Raw genomic sequence first — 25,589 nt, 5'->3', positions numbered from 1 at the left:
TCTCCATGTAATTCAAGACGTCGCCTGACCATTCTAGCCTACGGTCATATGATATATTTACAGACAATATTCTTATTTATCTATGTGAACATATGTGTGTCGACTCCTCTAAGGGGCCTGAAGTAAGGTTCGATTTATGAGTGTGTTAGACACATCCGAAAATACATTAGCGCAGTCGGTTACACCACAACTAACCTTAGACTTTCTGTTTCAGAATCACGTATCACAGCGGACGAGTCAATCCCAGTACCCCAAACAGTGTATTGTGTTGGAGTGAATAAAATTCAGCAATAAAAACCTCTTACGACATTAAATTGTTTTTTATGAAATGGAAAGACGTGGTCCTAAGTAGTTGAAGAAAGAACATGTGTTTCCATGGTCAGTAGTTGAAGGTTGAACATATATTTCCAAGTTCAGTACTTGAAGTGGGCAGGAGGCATTTATTTCCAAGTTTAGTGTTTGATAAAGGGACATATGTTTCCATGTTAAGCACTTGAAGGAGGAATGTATATTTCCATGTTAAGTACTTGAAGGGGGGACATATTTTTCCATGTTAAGCACTTGAAGGAGGAATGTATATTTCCATGTTAAGTACTTGAAGGGGGGGGGGGAAATATGTTTCCATGTTAAGCACTTGAAGGAGGAATTTATGTTTCCATGTTAAGTGCTTGAAGGGACATATGTTTCCATGTTAAGTACTTGAAGGAGGGACATATGTTTCCATGTCAAGCACTTGAAGAAGTAATGTATATTTCCATGTTAAGTACTTGAAGGGGGGGGGGGGACATATGTTTCCATGTCACGCACTTGAAGGAGGGACATATGTTTCCATGTTAAGTACTTGAAGGAGGGACATATGTTTCCATGTTAAGCACTTGAAGAAGTAATGTATATTTCCATGTTAAGCACTTGAAGGAGGGACATATGTTTCCATGTTAAGTACTTGAAGGGACATATGTTTCCATGTTAAGTACTTGAAGGAGGGACATATGTTTCCATGTTAAGTACTTGAAGGAGGGGGGCATATGTTTCCTTGTTAAGTACTTGAAGGGGGGGGGGGGCATATGTTTCCATGTTAAGCACTTGAAGGAGGGACATATGTTTCCATGTTAAGTACTTGAAGGAGGGACATATGTTTCCATGTTAAGCACTTGAAGAAGTAATGTATATTTCCATGTTAAGCACTTGAAGGAGGGACATATGTTTCCATGTTAAGTACTTGAAGGGACATATGTTTCCATGTTAAGTACTTGAAGGAGGGACATATGTTTCCATGTTAAGTACTTGAAGGAGGGGGGCATATGTTTCCTTGTTAAGTACTTGAAGGGGGGGCATATGTTTCCATGTTAAGCACTTGAAGGAGGGACATATGTTTCCATGTTAAGTACTTGAAGGAGGAATGTATATTTCCATGTTAAGAACTTAAAGGGGGGACATATGTGTCCATTTTAAGAACTTGAAAGGGGGGACATATGTTTCCATGTTAAGCACTTGAAGGAGGAATGTATGTTTCCATGTTAAGTACTTGAATGGGGGACATATGTTTCCATGTTAAGTACTTGAAGGAGGAATGTATATTTCCATGTTAAGCACTTGAAGGAGGGACATATGTTTCCATGTTAAGTTCTTGAAGGAAGGACATATGTTTCCATGTTAAGATCTTTAAGGAGGAATGTATATTTTCATGTTAAATACTTGACGGAGGGACATATGTGTCCATGTAAAGCACTTGAAGGAGGGACATATGTTTTCATGTTAAGTTCTTGAAGGAGGGACATATGTTTCCATGTTAAGATCTTTAAGGAGGAATGCATATTTTCATGTTAAGTACTTGAAGGAGGGACATATGTGTCCATGTTAAGTACTTGAAGGAGGGACATATGTGTCCATGTTAATCTCTTGAAGGAGGCACATATGTTTCCATGTTAAGTTCTTGAAGGAGGGACATATGATCCATGTTGAGTACATGAAGGATGAACATCTATTTCCATGTTAAGTACTCGAAGGGGGATATATATTTCCATGTTAAGTACTTGAAGGAGGAATGTATACTTCCATGTTAAGTTCTTGAAGGAGGGACATATGTGTCCATGTTAAGTACTTCATCATGATCATCATCATTTATTGTATTTAGGCCATAGGCCCATATACATACAATAATATTATATATATATACAATTTTGTACATGTACAAGTATAAACATGTAGACTTATGTGCACAAAGATGTGCATGTGTACAATTTTGTGAAAAATAAATCGCATCACAACACAACAAGAAGAGATTAAAGCATTTTATTAATAAAGGCAAATAACCCCAAGAATAATTAAACATCATTTGTACAAAGACGGTTGCGAAGTCGTAAACCATAATTAATGTATAGGATAGTATTCTTTTGTTGCTCGTTAGATATTTCATCAAAACGGAGGAGCTTGATTAGTGTATTGATGTTTTGGGGTAAACCTTGGAAATGTTTTGTTCTGAGCGATTCATAACATGGAAAGCATAAAATGGTATTCGTTTTCAATAAATGTGGGGCAAAAAGGACAAAAACGCATATTTTTGTAAACTGAGGAAAAACGACCCGTATTACATACTAAATTCTTCAAACCTAGTCTAAAACGTGTAAAACACACTCTAAGTTTTCTGTCTGTTATTTCTGTTAAGTACTGTTCTGGAGATAAGCAGAATTTAAATGTTTTATAAAGGTCGTATCTTGAACTATTTTCCAATGTAGCTCTCCATTCTTGGATAAACATATCAGATGCAACTTGTTTAAATACACTAAGAAATGTTGTCTTATCTCCAACACCTACGTAAATCCAAACATATCCAAATCCATGAAGAAATAAAAGTTGTCTGATTTTAGTGACCCATGTTATATAATCAACATTGTCAGGGTATTACAGCATTTCATAACATTTATGTGGAATACGATCAGGTGACATTTCTGTAATCTTTAACCCATATTTTAGACCGCGTATATAAGAACAGATATATAAGGGATGTCTTCCACATTCACCATACGCCATACAATTTGGGGTAGATTTGCCAACTTTTAAGAATCGTTTACATGTAGTTAAGTGAATTTCCAAGATGTGATATTTATCGAGACCCCAAATCTTTGAACCATTAAACAGAATTGGTTTAACTTGAGAATCAAAAAGTTTGAAGAAAACAGACGGGGAAGACACACCGAGTTTATCAACAAATAAATGTATGTTTTCAATGTTAAGTTCTTGAAGGAGGGACATGTGTTTCCATGTTAAGTACTCGAAGGATGAACATGTATTTCCATGTTAAGTACTTGAAGGGGGATATATATTTTCATGTTAAGTACTTGAAGGAGGAACATATGTTTCCATGTTAAGTACTTGAAGGAGGGACATATGTTTCCATGTTAAGTACTTGAAGGATGAACATGTATTTCCATGTTAAGTACTCGAAGGGGGATATATGTTTCCATGTTAAGTATTTAAAGGAGAGAGATTTGTTTCACACCGATTTCAACAATATCGTTACCCAGTTATTTCAGAGGAGAGCCCAAAGAGGAAAGATGTTTTCCCTTTTTGAGGAACACACGAAGGTGGATTTGGTCCTAACACACACTTTTTCCAAACTTCAATCAGCTGTTCCCGGGACAACTAACATACGTAACGAGGCACATCCATTTGAGGTGCCCTTTACTACAGAACCAACTTTGCCCCCTTTAAACACAGATATCAGCCAGACACTGACAATCATTTAACACACACACAAACACCTGTATAGTCCCCTGAAAATATCATGATTTGCAAGCTGTATATTTGACTTGTAATAAAGTGACCTTGCACAATAACAAGCTGTGATTTAAACACAGATATCAGCCAGACACACTGACAAGCATTTAACATGCACACAGACACCTGCAGAGTCATCGGAAAATATCATGATTTGTAAGCTGTATATTTGACTTGTAATAAAGATAGATCAATAAATGTCACACATAGATCAGCGCTGCACAGAGAGGATTAAACAGATGTTACACACCATACACATCCTCCTCTTTTTTCAGTATTCAGTATTCAGTATTGGAAATTTGTACATTCACAGCAGTTTTGTAGGTGGTCGGGTATACTTTTTACAACATATTTAAAACCTTTTTTATTGGACTTACTTCCGGGTTCCTTATACTGAAATATTTTGATGAGTTTGATATAAACAGTGTTCAAGTACAACTGTTCAATTTTAATGTTGGTTTTTAATACCAAAGTGATAAAGGTCTGTCGCTTCACAAGGAGTTTCAAAAATATTTTTTAATTCTTAAATCACTGAGGTTTCACTTAAAGAGTCGTTTTAAATTATACCTGTCATTTATTGGCTAGTTTTGTGAAAACACATTGCCTCTGGAATTATGCTTTTGTGAAAAATTAGCGCCCCGCATGTATTTTATAATTGATACTGAACACCTTTCGCTGACCAAGTACGTTTGTGATATTGTAGACTATACAACTCACATATTCATGTGTTGGAGGTATTTTTTCTCCTGCTATAAAACGAAATGACTGATTACTTTAGACAAACGATCTAAGGTTAAAATGTTACGGGTTACGATTACCTCAGCTTTAATGTTGTTTTATGAAATAAGGCAGAGAAAAATATCATGCTTTGACAAATGTATGATATGCCATAGCATGCATGCACACGATAACATCAAGAATATTACACATATCAAGTGTGTACGAGCAGTTGCTCTGATCAGACCATTAATGATACACGTAGAGCAGTGTTGTACTGATAGGAGTAAACACCTGTGACACAGCATGACAATCGCCGCTACATTACACCTGACGTTGAAGGTAGCGTGGTAGTGATGTACGTGTACGTGTTGCAAGCCGACAGTTGCGGTGGGCGGCGTCATATTTATGGGGCTATAATATATTGGACCCGTGAAGATCCGGGTTAGAAATGGTCTTCAACAACCCATGCTTGCCGTAAAAGGCAACTATGCTTGTCGTAAGAGTCAACTAACGAGATCGGGTGCTCAGGCTCGCTGACTTGGTTGATGCATGTCATCGTATCCCAATTGCGTCGATCGGTGCTCATGATGTCAATCACTTGATTGTCTAGTCCAGACTCGATTATTTACTGACCGCCGTCATGTAGCTGGAATATTGCTGAGTTCGGCTTTAAACAACAAAACAAAAATGCAATTAATGAAATATTTTCCTTTTTTCCCCGAAGTATGGCGGCGGTCTGAAATCCATTTCATTATAAGTTCAGGGCTTTAATTATTTTTCTGGGTAACATATACATCCACACCATCGTAAAATTTGAGTACTACGAATCGAGTTTGGAGATTCCAGGTGATACTTGATAATTTTCTGTTCTGCTTATTAGTACATGTGACTGAAAAGTGGTGTTTTCGTTCCACCATTTTATTTTTCTATTAACGAGACGAAGATCAAGATGCCCCAGGAGAAGCGTACGTCATTCTCACCCTTATCTGTGTCAGTTATATAAGACACTATTGTCCACTTTATGAATTAGGACTAATTTATGCTCTGTAAATTTAAACAACACGAGGTACGAGTATCATTTTTATAGTTATTTCTGACTCACACGAAAACTGGACCACAGTCAAAACGTGGCTGTCAAGATAACGTAACATACAAACTGAGTAACCCACTAGTTACAATATTCAGATATATGTCTTTGAAATACAAGATGGTTCAATCTCCAAACGTTAGGACACGTTTAAGTTCAGTTCACATATACAATCGCTCTGGCATTGGCCTTTTAAACATGTGTACATTAATTGCATTTTTAGGTGGTTGGGTATATTACAACACTATTAATAACCCATTTAGTAATCCATGTTTAACACAATTACTTGACCACCCCAAAAAATGCCAAATAAAAAATGCACCACTCCTTTTAAAAGAAATATGTCCTAACTGGTGTACCATTTTTTTTTGGTTTTATATAGAAAAGGGAATTTTAAACGTTAATGAATTTACAATCTGTTTTATTCCAAGTGCTTTCATGGCATATCTGACAGTGAAGCACTATGATAAGCAGTCAAGGGGAGCGTGAAAATATGCGTTATGATTTAAGTCGAACAGCCTGTTCAGATCGTTCGCGTATCTATGTTCTTTAAATCGTGGGGTGTGTGCTGTGGATGACATCTGCTCATAAACAATGTTTCAGGTTTAGCACTACAATTATTATTTCATACCACTAACAGACACGTGCAGATGATAGGTCGGAAACCATAAGCAAGTCTTGTGTTCATGTGTTTTGCTTGTTTATAAAGCGAAACATGGAAAACATAGACCAACCTGAAGGTGCATGGTGAGTATTGGTACCGTTTCTCATTTTTTCATATATTCAGTGAGCTAAGGAACTGCAACTCGCTCGTGGGATTGCATAAATAAGTGTTTTCAAATCCTGCGTTTCCCTTCTTGCTGATCTGTTTCTTTATGTATATGAATCAGAATTTCTCCTCGGATTTGCAACATCAAAACAAGGTCATTTGGCCAAGAAGTTTAAACTTAAGTTTCGGGTAAAGCGATTTATAACCATCAAATAGTCAATTTTCTTAGACTTATTTACCCACCTGAACTAGAAATAAATGATACCAGGTGTTCGCGAAAAGATGAGCGTATATTCATATTTCTATGTAAATACGAATACCACAATAGTCATAAATACCAGAAGATCACTCTTCGAGTATCGACCTTGTTCTATATTAACCTCTCAATACACTGCTAGTCACTTCCTGAAAGTCGTGAAAATTATCTGATTGACGTTATTGAAATGTTTTCGATTTTGTTTGAGCTAGCCTGATGAAGTACAGAGTCTGACAACCATATCGTGGCCCTGTATTATATTATATATTAGTATTGCTCATCTGACCAACGGGACAAATTCCCCTTCCCTACCGCCAGGTCCCCAGTTCCCCATGCATGTGTTAAGAGCCAACTGAAGAGGACCAAGTTGCTGATTGCGTGTCGTCATACCGCGACCGCCTGGGTCGTTGCTCATGCTTTCAGTCACTGGTTTGTCTGGTCCTGCCTCGATTATTTACAGGCCGTCGTGATGTAGCCTTGATATTGCTCATAGTTGTGTTAAACAACATTCACTCACTCCATCCAGCCACACAAATCTTGCAATGAAGGAACGGAATAAAACGCTCATTATTTGTTTACGATAGGATCTGACAAAGCTTCTGTCCATTTCAGAAAAGAATACAGTTTGAATGATCGAATCGTGGAGATAACCTGATAAAGTCGACTTCAGATTTATGTCTCAGTGTATGCAAGGTTCTTTGGGAAAACATTTTTGTTTGTATTTTTCATACAGTTGTACAATATATATTAAAACACGCTAGTCGATATGAGTTGAATATAGCGCGGCAATCTGACGTTGTTCACATTTCACAACTGTACAGCATGTTGAGATCAACTAGTAGTGAGTTATGTCTTGGATTGCCTGGAAAGTTGGAATGTGTTTATTTATTCTGTTAAAATGCAGAATTTTCAAAGGAAATTCAACCATTAAACAATTCCGAAAATGTTCATTGCCATACTTTTTGTAAGCTAATGGCAACGCTATCATATTGATACATACGTGAGATAATCAGGTTTAAAAATTGCTGAAAATATTCGATTAAACTTCCGAGTTCCTGATACTGAAATATTTTAAAGACATTGCAGTTTGATATGAAAAGCATTCAAATAAAAATGATAAAATGTTATTGTTGCTTTGAATATTAAAATGACAAAAGTCATACACTTTTATCACTTTGGAGACAGTTGGGTTACAATACATGTCATACTCTCTTGTTCATGGGGGCGGTCGGGTAGCCTAGTGGTTAAGGCGTTCGCTCGTTACGCCGAAGGCTCGGGTTCGATTCCCGACATGGGTACAATGTGTGAAGCCCATTTCTGGTGTCCCCCGTCGTGATATTGCTGGAATATTGCTAAAAGCGGCGTAAAACCATACACACTAACTTATTCTCTTGTTCACCCCTGAAGCTTGACCAGATATGAAGAGTCAATATGTATATGTTTATCACAGCACCGCAACATTCTTTACCCCAAATGAATGTGCAGTCAAACAATCTTGTGGTCAAGTGGTTTAGACATACTTGCTCTTCGAACATATAGCGTGCATTTCACAGTCAGCACGCTGCATGGGTGTGTTGGGACTATGTTGAATTGTGTCTGTTCAGTTGTGAAATTGTTCAGCTTCGTAAAGTTTCTTTTGGCCATATATATGTAAATTATACAGCATACAATTCAGGTCATCAAACTTGAGAGATAAAAGCGACGAAAACATTTCCATAATCATAAGAAATCTCTATTAAAAGTAGAGTCCATTGTACGATTCCTACTATATATATCATATGTATGTGTTTATGAATCACGCTCAAGTAGTGATGATACCAGGTGTTTGCTAACGGAAGAGCTTACCCTGTTTAAGCAATGGAACCCGTCAATAATACATGCAAAGTCAAGCATGTGATCACAAGAACAAACACAGGAACATATGGTTTACGTCAAAGTCGGGAACTGCATAGGACATTATTTTGCCCCCTTGATGAGGTCATATAGAAATGTACACACACGACTACAATAAAACCTTTTAAAAGCCGTACTAAGACCCTGAGTGATGTAACCCTGATCAACAAGGCTTTGTACTACAGTGTTAAACTCCACGAATATGTTATATTCTAATACACATTTTGGCGAGAAGCTGAAAAGTCTGGTACCTACACGCCATTTTATAAATGAGCAATCACTTAAATATGCAAGGATAATACAGAATGATAGGGATGTCGCATATGACACATGGATGACGTCGATATGTGCACATGTTCACTGACATGACCCGCACCATATCCGGGAGTCAGTTATGCTTCGGGGATCACAGTGACACCCAAGGACATATGGACACAGGAGATAACGTGTTGGCAGTGATTGTGTGTGGCGTTACCATCACGTTCATTGCAGATCACCTGCTGATTATGATGTTATTACTAAAACTAGATGATCAGTATCAGATCAGATCCTCGTTGGTAAATATCTGTTTCAAGCCAACTGAAAATCAATCTTCTCTCTCGGTAAATGATGTGTAAGTTCCCAGTAAATGATATGGTTTATTTACTACATTTGGACATGGGGACAGTACTGAAGCTAATACGTTAAACTATTGAATTGTGGCCTGTGTGTAACAAACTCTACATTTTAATGCATAAAGGATATATTGACAGATATCACCAGTCTATGTGCACTTGTATAGTGACTTTAATGACTGTTGTCATGAGTTCTCATCTCATGTCCACTTGAACAGTGACTTGAAATACTATTGTCATGAGTTCTAGTCCCATGCCCACTTGAACAGTGACTTAAAATACTATTGTCATGAGTTCTAGTCCTGTGTCCACTTGAACAGTGACTTGAAATACTATTGTCACGAGTTCTAGTCCCGTGTCCACTTGAACAGTGACTTGAAATACTATTGTCATGAGTTCTAGTCCCGTGTCCACTTGAACAGTGACTTGAAATACTATTGTCATGAGTTCTAGTCCCATGTCTACTTGAACAGTGACTTGAAATACTATTGTCATGAGTTCTAGTCCCATGTCTACTTGAACAGTGACTTGAAATACTAGTCATGAGTTCTAGTCCCATGTCCACATGAACAGTTACTTGAAATACTTTTGTCATGAGTTCTAGTCCCATGTCCACTTGAACAGTGACTTGAAATACTATTGTCATGAGTTCTAGTTCCATGTCCACTTGAACAGTGACTTAAAATACTATTGTCATGAGTTCTAGTCCCATGTCCACTTGAACAGTGACTTGAAATACCATTGTCATGAGTTCTAGTTCCATGTCCACTTGAACAGTGACTTAAAATACTATTGTCATGAGTTCTAGTCCCATGTCCACTTGAACAGTGACTTGAAATACTATTGTCATGAGTTCTAGTCCCATGTCTACTTGAAAAGTGACTTGAAATACTAGTCATGAGTTCTAGTCCCATGTCCACATGAACAGTTACTTGAAATACTTTTGTCATGAGTTCTAGTCCCATGTCCACTTGAACAGTGACTTGAAATACCATTGTCATGAGTTCTAGTTCCATGTCCACTTGAACAGTGACTTGAAATACTAGTCATGAGTTCTAGTCCCATGTCCACATGAACAGTTACTTGAAATACTTTTGTCATGAGTTCTAGTCCCATGTCCACTTGAACAGTGACTTGAAATACTATTGTCATGAGTTCTAGTCTCATGTCCACTTGAACAGTGACTTGAAATACTATTGTCATGAGTTCTAGTCCCATGTCCACTTGAACATTGACTTGAAATACTATTGTCATGAGTTCTAGTCCCATGTCCACTTGAACAGTGACTTGAAATACTATTGTCATGAGTTCTAGTCCCATGTTCACGTGAACAGTGACCTGAAATACTATTGTCATGAGTTCTAGTCCTATGTTCACATGAACGCTGAAGCGAATCAGACACATTTTATCGTGGGATTGAGTTCAAGATTTGCCCTGATTGTGTTTCTTGATTTTTCGAGCGCCATACCCGTGTTCGTTGGTTTCATCAAATCGGTCTGGGATCTGCATCACTTGCTTGCCTCCTACATGTCATACTGCTGTGACATGCTGTGACATGCTGTGACATGCCGTGATATGCTGTGACTTGCTGTGATGTATCTGAAATAATTTCAACGTGTCATTACCATCACTCACTCACTCACTCACTCACCAACCCACTCGTATTTTCTCACTCACTCAAGATAAAAGCAGGATTGTGTTTGAGTGATAGGTTCAGTCTAGATCAAAACGACTCAGTGATATTGCAACACTACCTTGGGATATTTCAATGTTTTTTATGTAAGTTTGAAATAAATGACATAATATTATGATATACTTATCAGTACATTGATATTATTGCTAATTTTTTAATATAAGCAACATTAATAATCAACAGACCATTTAAAACTGCTCTATTCCGTTTGGTGGTTACAGCAAAGCCATTAGGTCCTGAGATTATCACTTGTCAAACAGGGCATATGTTGTCACTAATTGATAGCAACACGTTGAACTGACGTAAGGTCAAAGGTTGTCTTTGCATATGACGGTGATGATCTAAGCTGTTACTGATGTCTGTATATAACTACTTGTGTAGTGATCTAATTCATTAGTAGTTTCTAAAGCTATATTGACACACTTATTCCAAAACCGGCTCTTTCTGAAGAGACGTATTGTGAGTATATGTGTTGTTGATTGTTTTGACTTGATTTTGGCTTAGAGTGAGTCATTATGCATACCATGCACGGTTCCACATGCGTGCGTGCGTGCGTGTGTGTGCGTTTGTGTGCGTGTGTGCGTGTGTGTATATGTGTGCGTGCATGTGTAAAAACATATAACTGAATCATTTGGTGACATGTTTCAGTATTGATAAAAAAATTGTCATACAAACCGAAATATTTTCGGTTGAATTATTTACATTCATCAAGCATTACCTACACCCGCAGGAACCATTTTCAACTGAAAGATAGTTTATAAACATTTTTACAGTTATCGCCTAGAAGTGTCTGTATGCATTTCATTGTACACATATTTTATCAGATTTTTCGATGTTTGTTATTTTAAATTTTGTTGGACAAAAGATTTTGTAGTATAAACATTCAATGCAATGTCATGTCATATTTTTTTAAGTAATAGTATTTGTTTCCTATTTATTTCCTTTATCTGAAAACTGGATATTTCCGAGATTGGCTTGTGATTTGTGTGAGCGACGGACGCTACCGGTAGGGCAGGACATGATTACCCATTTCGCAAATCACTTATTTTCACTGATCCATTCATATTAATTTCACAGCTCTTTTGTCTTTTATGCCAATGGAATCTGTTTCGACTGACAACCGATACAAGTTGTTGTCTGGCGTTGAGGTTTTTATTTTACATGAACTGGACACACACACACACACACACACACACACACACACACACACACACACACACACACACACACAAAACACACACACACACAAAACACACACACACACACAAAACACACACACACACACACACACACACACAAAACACACACACACACACAAAACACACACACACACAAAACACACGCACGCACGCACGCACACACACACCAAAAAAACACGCACGCACGCACACACGCGCGCACACACACACACACACACACACACACACACACACACCACCTTTCAGTTTTCACGTTTTTCCACAGCTAAGCGTGATGAAACTGCTGTTGCTGTTCCTGCTTGTCCTCGTGTGTTTAGAAATGCAACAGACTGACGGCCTTTGGCGTAAGAGACGTTGGTTGTTTCGGTCTAAGAGATGGAGGAGGAACGCGAGATGGTTAACCAGTACAACAAAGTTACACGGAAGAGGTGAGTACCTTATATTGTCTTCAAGTTTTACAACCAATCATATCTTTGCTGGGGACAATATCACAGGCCCCGTTTATTGGCTAATAGAGAACAGATAGTACCGTACGCACGACCCCATCCCTACCCATCCCGTCAGTATGAAATTAGGTTATTTTATAAAATGCACACAGGCTGATACATACCGTATATCAGCTGATATTTCCTGTTTATTTCACGTGTAATAGCAATGAGGTTAATTATAGGACAATACAGGAAATAATAATCTCAAAACATCTGTATCGACATCATCTGTTATACCGTTATATTATAACTGTACCAATTCGGGACATAGCTATCACATACTACACAACAAATTACGCTTTTGGAATATTCCATCCATATTACTATGGAGGTTCACCATGTAAAGAATAGAACCCGTGTCTTCGCAGCCTGGGTCCCTGGTATGCTGAGTGTAGCGTCAGCGCAGCATACCCAGCGAACCAGGCTGGTGTCTTCGGCACCCCTTCAAACTGGATTTTGCTTTATTCTTTTTTAATTTCTACATACACTATTTAGACCTATTTATGCATAAACGGGTTCAAGGTTAAATTTATCTGAACATGATGCGTTTCAGATCTTGAGGGTGAAGACATTTACAAGGAACGGAATACTGACCAATCACAGGACGAGGTGTCATTCAATGCGAGAGATGCACAAATGTTGGTGACATAAGCTGATGACGGTAAGGATTTCTGTACTTCCATAACCGCACAAGTCAAGTAACACTGCTTGTATTTGACATCCATTGATAAAATAGTCACACTTGGTGTTCTGAAGTGTAATACGTCCGTGTGTACTTTACATAATATGGAGACCCGTGAAGATCCGGGGAAGAATAGGTCTTCAGCAACCCATGCTTGCCGTAGAAGGCGACTATGCTTGTCGTAAAATGCGACTAAAGGGATCGGGTTCTAAGGCTCGCTGACTTGGTTGATGCATGTCATCGTATCCCAATTGTGTGGTTCGATGCTCATGATGTCAATCACTGGATTGTCTGGTCCAGACTCGATTATTAACAGACCGCCGTCATATAGCTGGAATATTGCTGAGTGCGGCCTTAAACAACAAACAAACAAACAAACATAATATGGACCATCCACACAAGACGATAGGAATATAAGCGTATATCTTTTGATACAATGAAATGAATATCAGCGTATTTTGTGAATGTGAAAGTTAATGCTGAAATCTGATGCATAGAAGGTATTTTAACATAATTTTGGTAACCTAATATTTATTACCTTTTCTGAAATGTTGAATAATTTTAGTCAGTTACTTAAATATGGCGATGTTTTATATTTTGCAGGTACTGCGGTGAGGAAGGCGTGAGAACTATGATACAGATCAGATCAAGACTCCATAAAATGTCTTCATCGTTCGTGTTTGTTTGTTTTTTATTATTATTATTTTTTGTCGTGTTAAAAAAAAGACTAAGATAAATGCTTGTGTAGTTATTATGGGACACGCACCCCGATGTTTTACACACATTTAACTGTGTCTTGGGTATATTTTTAGATGCAAGACATACGTAAAATCAAAACTTATTTCTGAGGGATTCTTTGACGAAGAACTTGAAATCATACGCGCATTCTGATTGGTTTGTCGTATTTTCACACATAACATCCATCGATAGGGGGACGAGTCTTCTTGCAGGTTACGGAAAGGGGCGAGTGGTGACGACTGGTCTAAGGGACTTAACTGTTCAAAGAGAATTTCGGCGTATGCATCTTTAAGAAGCGCACGTAAAATAATCACCTCGCTTCCTGTCGCCTGCTTCCCCTATGACGTTACCTGCTGTCCAGGCGCATGTGCCTAACAGACATATATTTTATACATCAATAAACCGATTGAAAGGAAGCAGCAGGCATTATGTGCAACATTCCGCATTAATATAATGCGCAATTCCAAGTACTGGTGTGTCCTGCAGATTCGTGTATATCATTATGGAGATGAACTGTCAGTAGCGGACGCATTAGAACTGAACTATCCAACCAACCCTACAATGTTGACATTTACGCATTAGACATTCACACATTTGGGGCTCGTATCAAAACATCTGTGTATCACATGGAAATCATGGTATAGTCTCTGCGTATGACACGACAACACAACACACGTGTACACATTGAATGTGCAGGCACATCTCCATTGATTGAAACAACAATTTAATAGGTCTAATTCTACGGAAGCCTTTTAGGGCCATGTGGGTTTTTTTAAAGAAAATTCGATACTATCTTGAAATTTCAAGATAATAAGTTGAAATTTCAAGATACTATCTTGAAATTTAAACTTAGTATCTTGAAATTCCAAGATAGTAACGAAAAACAATTAAAAAAGAAATGGCCCCAAAAAGCTTCCGTATGATTCAGTTTGTCACCCAATATGTTTATGTGATAATGTGTGAGCTTTTTTGTTACGGATATATTACATCATGTCTTCTCCACACTTGTATGTCCAACTATCCTCGTGTGGACAGCCAGATTAAATTTATAAACTGTTCATTTGTGTATTGAACACATACATACATACATACATACATACATAAATGCACGCACATAGCAATACAACACTTAAACGCGTACACACATACATAAATGTATAAAACTGTTCATTTGTATATTGAACATACATACAGACAGACAGACAGACACATATACACACATACACACGCACATAAACCTACACACACGTAACAATACAACACATAAACACACGTACACACACATACAGTCGCATACACATACAGACATACACATGCATATACATGTACATACGCATACACATGCATATACATGTACATACGCATACACATGCATATACATGTACATACGCACACCCATGCATATACATACACTTACACACATCTCACATACATAGCACACACATGCACACAGATACTCATACATACGCACACATACGCAGACGCACACACAATTACACACACACATTCACACACACATGGATGTGTGCAATCGAGCAGGCCATTATCCGAGGACAGCAGCGAGACTCAAATGGAGATGAAACTTGACCCTTTCATTAAAAAATATGGTTAGAATTGGCCTTCAGTTCCCCAAACCTCCCAAGGCCAAACCCGTGAGGGACGACTATGCCCGTCAGTGACGAATATGCCTGTAAGAGACGACTATGTCGGTAAGCCTGTAAGAGGCGACTATGTCTGTAAGAGACGACTGTGTCTGTAAGAGGCGACTATGCCTGTAAGAGGCGACTATGCCTGTAAGAGACGACTATGCCTGTAAGAGGCTACTGTGCCTGTTCCCCAATCATTTATTATTTCCATTGTTAGTTAAACTTCTTTGCAGTCACCATACTTGTACTTTAGCAAATAAAAACGTCAACACCAGAGAGCAACCAGTCTCGGTTATCCGCCGAAACAGATTTCACCGGGCGTGAACAACAAAATGTGGTGAAAATCACATGAATGGACCAATGGAATTCTGTGACGATTTAGTCTTGAAAAATATAAATGATAAACGTTGGTTCCCTACATTCATTTCGAGGTTATATTGATATCTTGTTTAAAATATAAATATCATTGTAGAAATTGAAAAAATAGAACCTGAAGTGAATGTTTGTTTTGTATCTCCTGATGACATGTGCAATTTTCAGGTAATAACCAAATGGACAGTGTCCACCCTCGGGTTCCTGCTATCACCAGCCTTTAAAAACAGGCTCATTACTGCATGGATGGATTATTGATCAATAATATCGTTTTTTATATAACACTCGTGGAATTGCATACATGTAGACACACACAGATTTGCTTTGGGTAGCCATGTAGTACTAGTAATAGTAGTTATAGTAGTAATAGTAGTAGTAGTAGTAGTAGTAGTAGTAGTAGTAGTAGTAGTAGTAGTAGTAGCAGCAGCATCAGTATATATACTGAATCAAATTAAAAACTTCACAATCCTTAAATTTTAACATTTTGACCAGTTATCATTTTGGGCCCTTATTGTGTATTTAAACAGTAATGGCCACATATTGTCTTCAGATAACACCCGTTTTTGTGCAGGTGAATCGATCAAAATCATGTGCACAGCACTATAGTAGCAAAAGTGGTTTTTCACGTGCAACTGGTCATGTGGCCATAATACCGCACATGTTTTCAGCCATACTTGTTAGCAGTCATTTAAAAAACAAAAAAAAACCAAGAAAACAAAAGTCTTTACGGCCATTTGTCATGCCACGCCTTTCAAATGTGCAACGTGAACGTGCCATCGGCATGTTGCAGACGGGAACGTCCGTAGCTGAAGTCGCAAGGACGATGGGTTGTAGTCGGCGGACTGTTTATGATTTACAGACGCGTCTACAGCAAACGGGTACCACCGCTGATTGCCCTCGGCCAGGTCGACCACGTGTGACGTCACATGCAGAGGATCGTCAGATTGTCTTACGTCACCTCCGTAACCGATTTTTGACGGCTACATCAACCAGAAATCAACTCTTTAGGGGTAGACTGAGTGCGCAAACTGTTCGAAATCGTCTGAGAACTGCTCACCTTCAAGCACGACGGCCGTACTGCGGGCCGATTCTGACTCAATTACACAGGCGTCAACGTCAATTGTGGGCACAGCGACACTTACGATGGACTCAGAGGAATTGGAATCAAGTCGTCTTCAGTGATGAATACCGATTTAATCTTCGATTTGCTGATGGTAGGGCGAGGTTGTGGAGGCGCCGTCATGAACGTTACGCCCAGTGTTGTGTACAGAAAGTTGACAGATTTCGAGGCGGAAGTGTCATGGTGTGGGGTGTGGGGTCATCCGTGGCAAACTCAACGCTGCTGCTTACCGCGACCAGGTACTGGCACCAGTACTTCTGCCTTTTATGGCAGCACATGGACCCGCTTTGATCTTCCAACACGACAATGCCAGACCCCACCCAGCAATTTTGAGAAGTCAACCTCATGGACTGGCCGTCAAGGTCTCCCGACCTCAATCCCATCGAACACGTCTGGGATGCTCTTGGCAGAAGTCTGCGCAGTCTCCAGAACCAACCACAGAATTTGCAAGATCTTGGCACCATTTTGCAGCAACAATGGCGTCGTCTTCCCAATCATGTGTTATCTGTGAATCTGTGAATACACGACGTTCCTCCACCACCCGTGATTGTGCATTTCATTCATTCAGATAGTTTTAATTATACAGATTAATCTGGATAGTAGTGTATACAGAACCTGTGAGACCCGTGAAGATCCGGGGTAGAATAGATCTTCAGAAACCCATGCTTGCCCTAAAAGGCTACTATGTCCAGACTCGATTATTTACAGACCGCCGTCATATAGCTGGAATATTGCAAAGTGCGGCGTTAAACAAGCCAGCAAGCAAGCAAGCAAACAAACAAACAAGGAACAGAGTAACCACTGTTACTTTGCAATTCATCATTCTCATTCAGAGCCAGATGGACTGTAATTTAGGGTGGCCCATGAGGGACATGGAGATTTTCAATATTTTTTATATTTCACTTACTGTTAACGTAACCTTTTGCAAATTAACACGATTTGTCATACAAATGTGATAAACCATGTATAAAGTAGATATTGAATCGCTGAAAAGTGAAGAGAAAATGTCAAAAACGAAAAGGGCAAAAACAAGAACGAAAAGGTCAAAAACTAAAATGAAAATGTCAAAAACTAAAACGAAAATGTCAAAAACAAAAACGAAAATGTCAAAAACAAAAGCGAAAATGTCAAAAACAAAAATGAAAATGTCAAAAAATAAAATGAAAATGTCAAAAACAAAAACGAAAATGTCAAAAACAAAAGCGAAAATGTCCAAAATGAAACTGAAAATACAGAAAACTATTTCCACCGCGGTGATAATATTTACACCATCAAACATATTCTGCTTGTTTGTGGCCTGTTGACTTCGTAATTGTAAGGGATTCACACTTTAAAAAAGGGAATCTGAAAGATCTTTATTTTCGTGTGAGCGGGCATCTGATCCAAAGTTACTTGACAGAAATTGGTCTGTATCATAAATTTTAAATGTGAATTACTCATTGCATGTTTTCAAATTCACTTGTTTAATAACATTGACCGAGAAAGTGTGACAGGATGTGGCACAACAGGAATGGATCAGTAAATACTACCCGAGACAGCATATTTTGCCATTGCACATGACCATGTTTTCGGGGCACAGTGACACACTATAGCAACAGCTTGTGTTTACGTCCCTACTGACTTCCTGGTTTGGCTATGATGCTGCAGGTAAAACCACTTTGCAATTCGGCAATGTAAAAATTATTTTCGATGACCGACTTTTGTGACGAGGGTCATCATGACACGGAAATTGTTTTAAACGTTTGCTAACTGATGCCATAAACAGTATATGCAGATGGAGAAAAGCATATGCTTAAACATAATGTTTCCATAATAGGATTAGGCTGCACAGTACAGTGTAATACTTGTAGCTAGAAATTTGGAATATGTTAAATGGTTAAAAAAATCTATCTACGTTATTTCGTATGGTAAGTGAATCCGACTGTTTCAGTCTCCAAGTTTATAGAAATCTGGGTTTTATCGCCTGAATAACGTTAAAATCAAAAGCGCCAAGTCGAGACGTACTTTTGAACAAAATACACGCTAATTCTTTGTATCAAAAATCAGTTCTCGCACATCCATGTCTAAGGTTTGGAACATGATTCAAAATATTAAGGGCAAAGGTTCAAAGTCTTGAGTTCGTTATTGACAACTAAATCTGAAATTGTCAACAAACTTGGCGAAACTATAGCAAACCATTCCTCATCATCTAATCATAAAAGTTTCAGAGATTTCAAAAACAACAGGAAATAAAAAAAGTGAATTTTAACTATAATGATAATGGTGAGGACTACAACAAAACATGTTCACTCCATGAACTATACTCAACAACAAAAGTTCCTGTGACACCAATGTTTTAGTGTATTTTTCAAACAAGTAAAGTTTGGTTTTCAATATTGTAGTACATGTATGGAATCAAGTCACAAAAACGCAACTGGTACAGAAAAGCATGCATTCCCTGCAAAAGTTTACTTTTATGCAAGCCCCATGCATTTCACTACCCAAGAATGGGTATAAAAAAACATGTGCGTTAACGGTATTCCATATGCATTGTTTAGCACTGTTTAACAACCACTCAGAAAAACAACAAAATTACGCAATTATTCAACATTACGAAATGCCACGCCTGTCCGAAAATGAGCGTCTGCGAGCCATTGGTATGCTTGAAGCATGATCGAGTCAACGTGATGTTGCAAGACAATTTAACGTCCACAGAAACACCATTTGGTGTTCATGGCAACGTTGGCAACAGACGAATGTAGTCAGAGACCATCCTCAGAGTGGCAGGCCACGCGTAACCAATAATCGACAACACAGGTACGAAATCGATTCCAGCCAGCAACAGTGACTGCAAGAAGCATCCCTGGCCTTCGACGGATATCTTCACAAACCGTACGTCGTCGCCTCAGATGTGCAGGGATTGTCGCCAGAAGACCCGCCAGACGTCCCATTTTGACAGGAAACCACCGTCAAGCAAGTCCACAGTGGTGCAGACAGCGTCTACGCTGGACGGCCATGCAGTGGGGACAAGTTCTATTCACTGACGAGTCTCGTTTTCACCTCAACCACAGCGATGGACGGATTCGAGTGTACCGACTTCGAGAACCCATTTTGACAGGAAACCACCGTCAAGCATGTCCACAGTGGTGCAGACAGCGTCTACGCTGGACGGCCATGCAGTGGGGACAAGTTCTATTCACTGACGAGTCTCGTTTTCACCTCAACCACAGCGATAGACGGATTCGAGTGTACCGACGTCGAGGTCCCATTTTGACAGGAAAACACCGTCAAGCATGTCCACAGTGGTGCAGACAGCGTTTACGCTGGACGGCCATGCAGTGGGGACAAGTTCTATTCACTGACGAGTCTCGTTTTCACCTCAACCACAGCGATGGACGGATTCGAGTGTACCGACTTCGAGAACCCATTTTGACAGGAAACCACCGTCAAGCATGTCCACAGTGGTGCAGACAGCGTCTACGCTGGACGGCCATGCAGTGGGGACAAGTTCTATTCACTGACGAGTCTCGTTTTCACCTCAACCACAGCGATAGACGGATTCGAGTGTACCGACTTCGAGGTCCCATTTTGACAGGAAAACACCGTCAAGCATGTCCACAGTGGTGCAGACAGCGTCTACGCTGGACGGCCATGCAGTGGGGACAAGTTCTATTCACTGACGACTCTCGTTTTCACCTCAGCCACAGCGATGGACGGATTCGAGTGTACCGACGTCGAGGTGATCATTGTGTCATGGCAGAAGATCGTTTCGGGGGCGGCAGCGTTATGGTATGGGGTGGGATTACAGCAAGACAGATGACCCGTTTGGTAGTGGCAGAGGGAAATCTCAATGGACAGCGCTACTGCGACGAGATCATCGGCCCTGTTGTTCTACCGTTTTTCTGTCGTCATAGCCCAGGCATTACCTTTCAACATGACAACGCCCGGCCTCATATTGTTCGACTTGTTCAGGACTCTCTTCAACAAAACAACGTGAATGTCATCCCCTGGCCGGTTCGCTCCCCTGATCTCTCACCAATCGAGCACATGTGGGATGAGATGAATCGGCGCCTTCGACGTCAACCACGTGTTCCACAGACACCCCAGGAACTTCGAAACATGCTGCAGCTGATATGGACAGATATCCCACAGGACTTTGTGCGACGCCTGGTCCATTCCATGAGACGTAGATGTGTTGCTTGCATCGCAACCAGAGGTGGACACACATGCTATTGATTTGTAAACTGACATTTTGGCATGTTCATGTTTTTTTTATGAAATCACGCATTTTATGAAGTTAGTATGGCAAATTAAACCATTTGAACACTTACAGGAGTCTTTTATCTGTTGCAAACCGAAATTGTTTCAGATTTGGTAAAAAACATAACTTTGCATTAAAACTTATTCAATGTCACAGGAACTTTTGTTGTTCAGTATATATACTGCCTTTAGGCAAGATCATGACAACATTCATTTTCAGCTGCTGAAACATTTGTCCGATTTATGTATGGAAACGCTGTTTAGTATATTTGATATGGACAACCGGAAAGTTCCCTCCTTCGTGGCACAATGTCATCATTCCTGTACCAAAGCCTGACCGGGATCATACCGATCAGTCCAATTACTGTCCCATATCATTTAACTAGCTGTGTGTGTAAAACCATGGAGCATATGGTCAACAATCGATTAGTCAATCGTGTGGGATCAAACCTTTCTGGTCACTTCGATCAAGATTGGGGCGTCCCTCATGCCAGCATCCTATTGGTCACACTTTTTAGCAACAAAAATAATAGTATTAAAGTTTTTACAATTGTGTTGACGGTTCACTTTTTGTGGAAAATATCAACCTTTCATGTTTTGGTTAGAATATGCATATAATAGAAAGAAAGCTACAACTATGTTCTAACAAAAAGTTAAATGGGCCGACGAAAATGGCTTTAAGTTTCCTAAATCCAAAACAATTCATTCATTTTATGTCGTAAATACAAACCGCATAAGGACCCAGAATTGGTTTTAGATGATGCACCTATGAAGGTAGTCGAAGAGGCAAACATTCTGGCCGAATATTTGACCCTCATCTAACATGCCACACATCAAATATCTAAAGGCAGAGTGCCTGGGGTTGGGAGGGGATCAAACAACTCTCCTTCACTTGTACATCACCAATACGCTCTAAACTAGATTATGGTTCCGTTGTCTATGGTTGAGCCTTCAAAATCAACTTAGATAGGCATTATACACCATCACGGGCCTAAGGCTGAGTATTGAAGCTCTCCTGTTGACAATATGTGTGTGGAGGCTGATGAACCTCCCCTTTCACAACGCCGCATTACACTATCATTATTCTATCACTAAATTGCATTCAAATCAATCAGACCTAGCATACAATTGTGTCTTCAACCCTGTTTATGAAGGCCTGTTTAGAAATTCATCAAACCTGGTTCTACCACTCGGAATCAGAATTCAACCCCACATCACTGAAGCTAAAATAGATAAAAGCTTGGACCTAAATTAAACAACAAAAACAATGTAAAAATGTATTCATCTTTTTAGATCCATTGTCTTGCCTCCAAGCACTTCTTGTCGAATCGTCCTATTCTCCTTGACATTTTAGAACTTTTCAATGATCCTTCTACTGGCCAATGTATCATGGTATGTTGCTATTTGCCAAGTCATGTAGACAGAGCATATAACTCAAAAGCCTGTGCCCGTGAAGATCCGGGGTAGAATAGGTCTTCAGCAACCCATGCTTGGCGTAAAAGGCAGCTTTGCTTGTCGTAAGAGGCGACTGATCAGGTGGTCAGGCTCGCTGACTTGGTTGATGCATGTCATCGTATTCCAATTGCATGGATCGATGCTCATGATGTCAATCACTGGTCCAGACACGATCATTTACAGACCGCCGTCATATAGCTTGGATATTGATGAGTGCGGCGTTAAACAACAAACAAACAAACACAAATGAGTTACTTTGCAATTCATCGTTCTCATTCAGAGCCAAATGGACTGTAATTGTATCCAACGTGATGAAAGATTCACCATCAAACATATTATGCTTGGCTGTAGCCTGTTGACTTCGTAATTGTAAGGGATTCACATTTTAAAAAAGTAAAAGATCTTTTTTCTCGTGTGAGCGGGCATCTGATCGAAAGTTACTTGACAGAAATTGGTCTGTATCAAAAAATTTAAACATCTATGGGAATAACTCATTGCATGTTTTTAAATTTGGTGTGGTGCTTATATCAACACCGAACGTGGAAGGCTCTGTCGAGGGGGTTAAAGTACCACGAAATGTGTGCCATGTAAACCCTATCATAGCCAATGTAATTAATTGTCATCAACCAGTGCTTTATGCGAGGTGAGTTGAAATGGCGTTTAACCTCGCGTTTGAGGTGGTGAGGTGAGGTGAGGTGAGGTGAAATTGGGTTTAACGTCGCGTCCAAGATTATTGCACTTATATAGCGACGTGCATGCACGTGTATGTGTGTGTGTGGCTGCTTGTACTAGTCCGGACTGATGCCGAATTATAGTGCTAGCACACTGAGATACCATGCCGCCGTTTAACATGAATATCCCGATCAGACACAGTATACTGACTCCGAGCCGACCAGTCCTTGTTTTAGCCCCTTAATGCCGAGCGTCAGACAGGGTAACAACAAGTACCATCTTTTAACGTCTTTTGGTATGACGCGGTCGGGGATCGAACCCCGGACCTTCCGCTCTCCGGGCGGACGCTCTTCCATTAGACAACGGAGGCTGTCTTCGCGTTTGAGACTGTTGCACTTCCATAGCGACGTGCATGCTATGTATATCGTGTGTATGTGGCTGCTTGTACTAATGCTGGTTTTATAGTGCTAGCCCACTGAGACACCATGCCCTCAGTTTCACATAAATATCCACGGTATACTGACTCCGAGCCGACCAGTCCTTGTTTTAGCCAAGCATCAGGCAGGGTGACAACAAGTACCATATTTTAACGTCTTTTGGTATGACGCGGCTGGGAATTGAGCACCCGACCTTCCGCTCTCTGGGCGGACAATCTACTAGACCATGGAAGCGGCAAACTCATAGCTGAACATGGTTTTTTTATCATTATTATGGCTAGAATTGTACACAACTAACCGTAGCGAAACTGATGACGTAAATATTGCATTGTGGTATTGTATTGGGTATTGTGTCGGAAGCTAAGGCACCCATGATCCACAGCGAGGTGGCCCAGCTTTGGTCGTAAATAATAATTATTGTTATGATAAGATATGTTTGACAAAATTTAATTACAATATAACATTGTATTCATGACTTAGTTGTATATATATATCAACTTCTTCTTTTCGCTATATTGCTGAAATTATGCCGATGCGACGTTAAATTTAAGTAACTCACTCAATCTTCTGTACTAAGATTGATCTGCGATGATTAAAATCAAATCTATATAGAACTAACTAAAGTCAACAGTGTCTTAAACTCTGTGTTCCTCCCATGGTGAGATGTTATAAGGGACCTTGCTCCCGTTCCACAAAGCGGATCTTAGCGCTACGACTATCATAAGCCTATGTCAATGTATGGGAGTTACGATCACCTTAGCACTAAGATTGCTTTGTGGAGCGGGTCCCTGGTATAACCACTGGTAACCAAAACCATGTGTAGCAGGTCTGTTTTTGACGTAATAGTATATTATTATGGACGCTCCATACACCAGAACCCAAAACTGACACATCCTGTTTGCACAATATGCTGATTGGTCTGTATAACCAAACTAGATACAATCAAATACAAGCCTAGGGGGTGATTTTTCATCCACAGGTGCATGTTTACACGCTGGGCAGTTATGTTTATGTTAAGTACATTGAAATCCTGGAATATGGAGACGTGGCATTGATGCAACCGATGATTGCAGGATTATGCTCCAGGAGCATTTGTACATGTGAAATAAAAAAAAGACCCCTGAAGTTCCGCGGAAATAGAGGATACGTGGAGTGTGAAAGCTTTTAAATGACTGGTTCAAAGAAGAAAGTGTTAACACACCGCGTATTTGTCACACCGTTTGTCTATATAATGCAACCTTGATTTTCAGAAAGCATCATCGCAAGAAGATACAACTGCTCTGTAAGTATTTTCATGTACTTTTATTTCATCTGATTCTCTGTCTCTAAGATCACGAACTGGCTGAAATATTGCCGATGTCTCACTCTGTTTTAAAGAATATAGGAAATTGTTAATTTTTTTGAAATGAAAAAAAGGGGATGCTGGTTTAGGGCACGATTGGTTGGTTGGTTTGTTGTTTAACGCCGCACTCAGCAATATTCCAGCTATATGACGGCGGTCTGTAAATAATCGCGTCTGGACCAGAAAATTCAGTGATTGATATCATGAGCATCGATCCTCGCAATGTGGGATCGATGACATGCATCAACCAAAACAGCGAGCGTGACCACCCGATCCCGTTAGTCGCCTTTTACGGCAATGTCATGAAGGCGTTCCATTAATTAAAAAGACTCGTATACATAAATCACTTTCAAGATACACGAAGCAGATGCAATTGTCCCTCAGAAAGAC

General features: G+C 39.6%; 1 long non-coding RNA gene across 1 annotated transcript; it reads left to right on the top strand.

Moving 5' to 3' along the window:
- Nucleotides 1–11,212: 11,212 nt before the first annotated feature.
- On the top strand, nucleotides 11,213–13,831 carry LOC139475140 (uncharacterized). The gene is made up of 4 exons (XR_011654014.1): nucleotides 11,213–11,268; nucleotides 12,274–12,436; nucleotides 13,050–13,157; nucleotides 13,782–13,831. It is a non-coding gene; the product is annotated as an uncharacterized lncRNA (long non-coding RNA).
- Nucleotides 13,832–25,589: the final 11,758 nt, after the last annotated feature.

Source organism: Haliotis cracherodii, unplaced genomic scaffold, assembly GCF_022045235.1.
Source record: "Haliotis cracherodii isolate W230 unplaced genomic scaffold, xgHalCrac1.p SCAF_3, whole genome shotgun sequence".
NCBI classification, from domain to species: domain Eukaryota; kingdom Metazoa; phylum Mollusca; class Gastropoda; order Lepetellida; family Haliotidae; genus Haliotis; species Haliotis cracherodii.
Note: the sequence above shows the minus strand (reverse complement) of the source record. Positions and strands in the feature narration are given on the sequence as shown.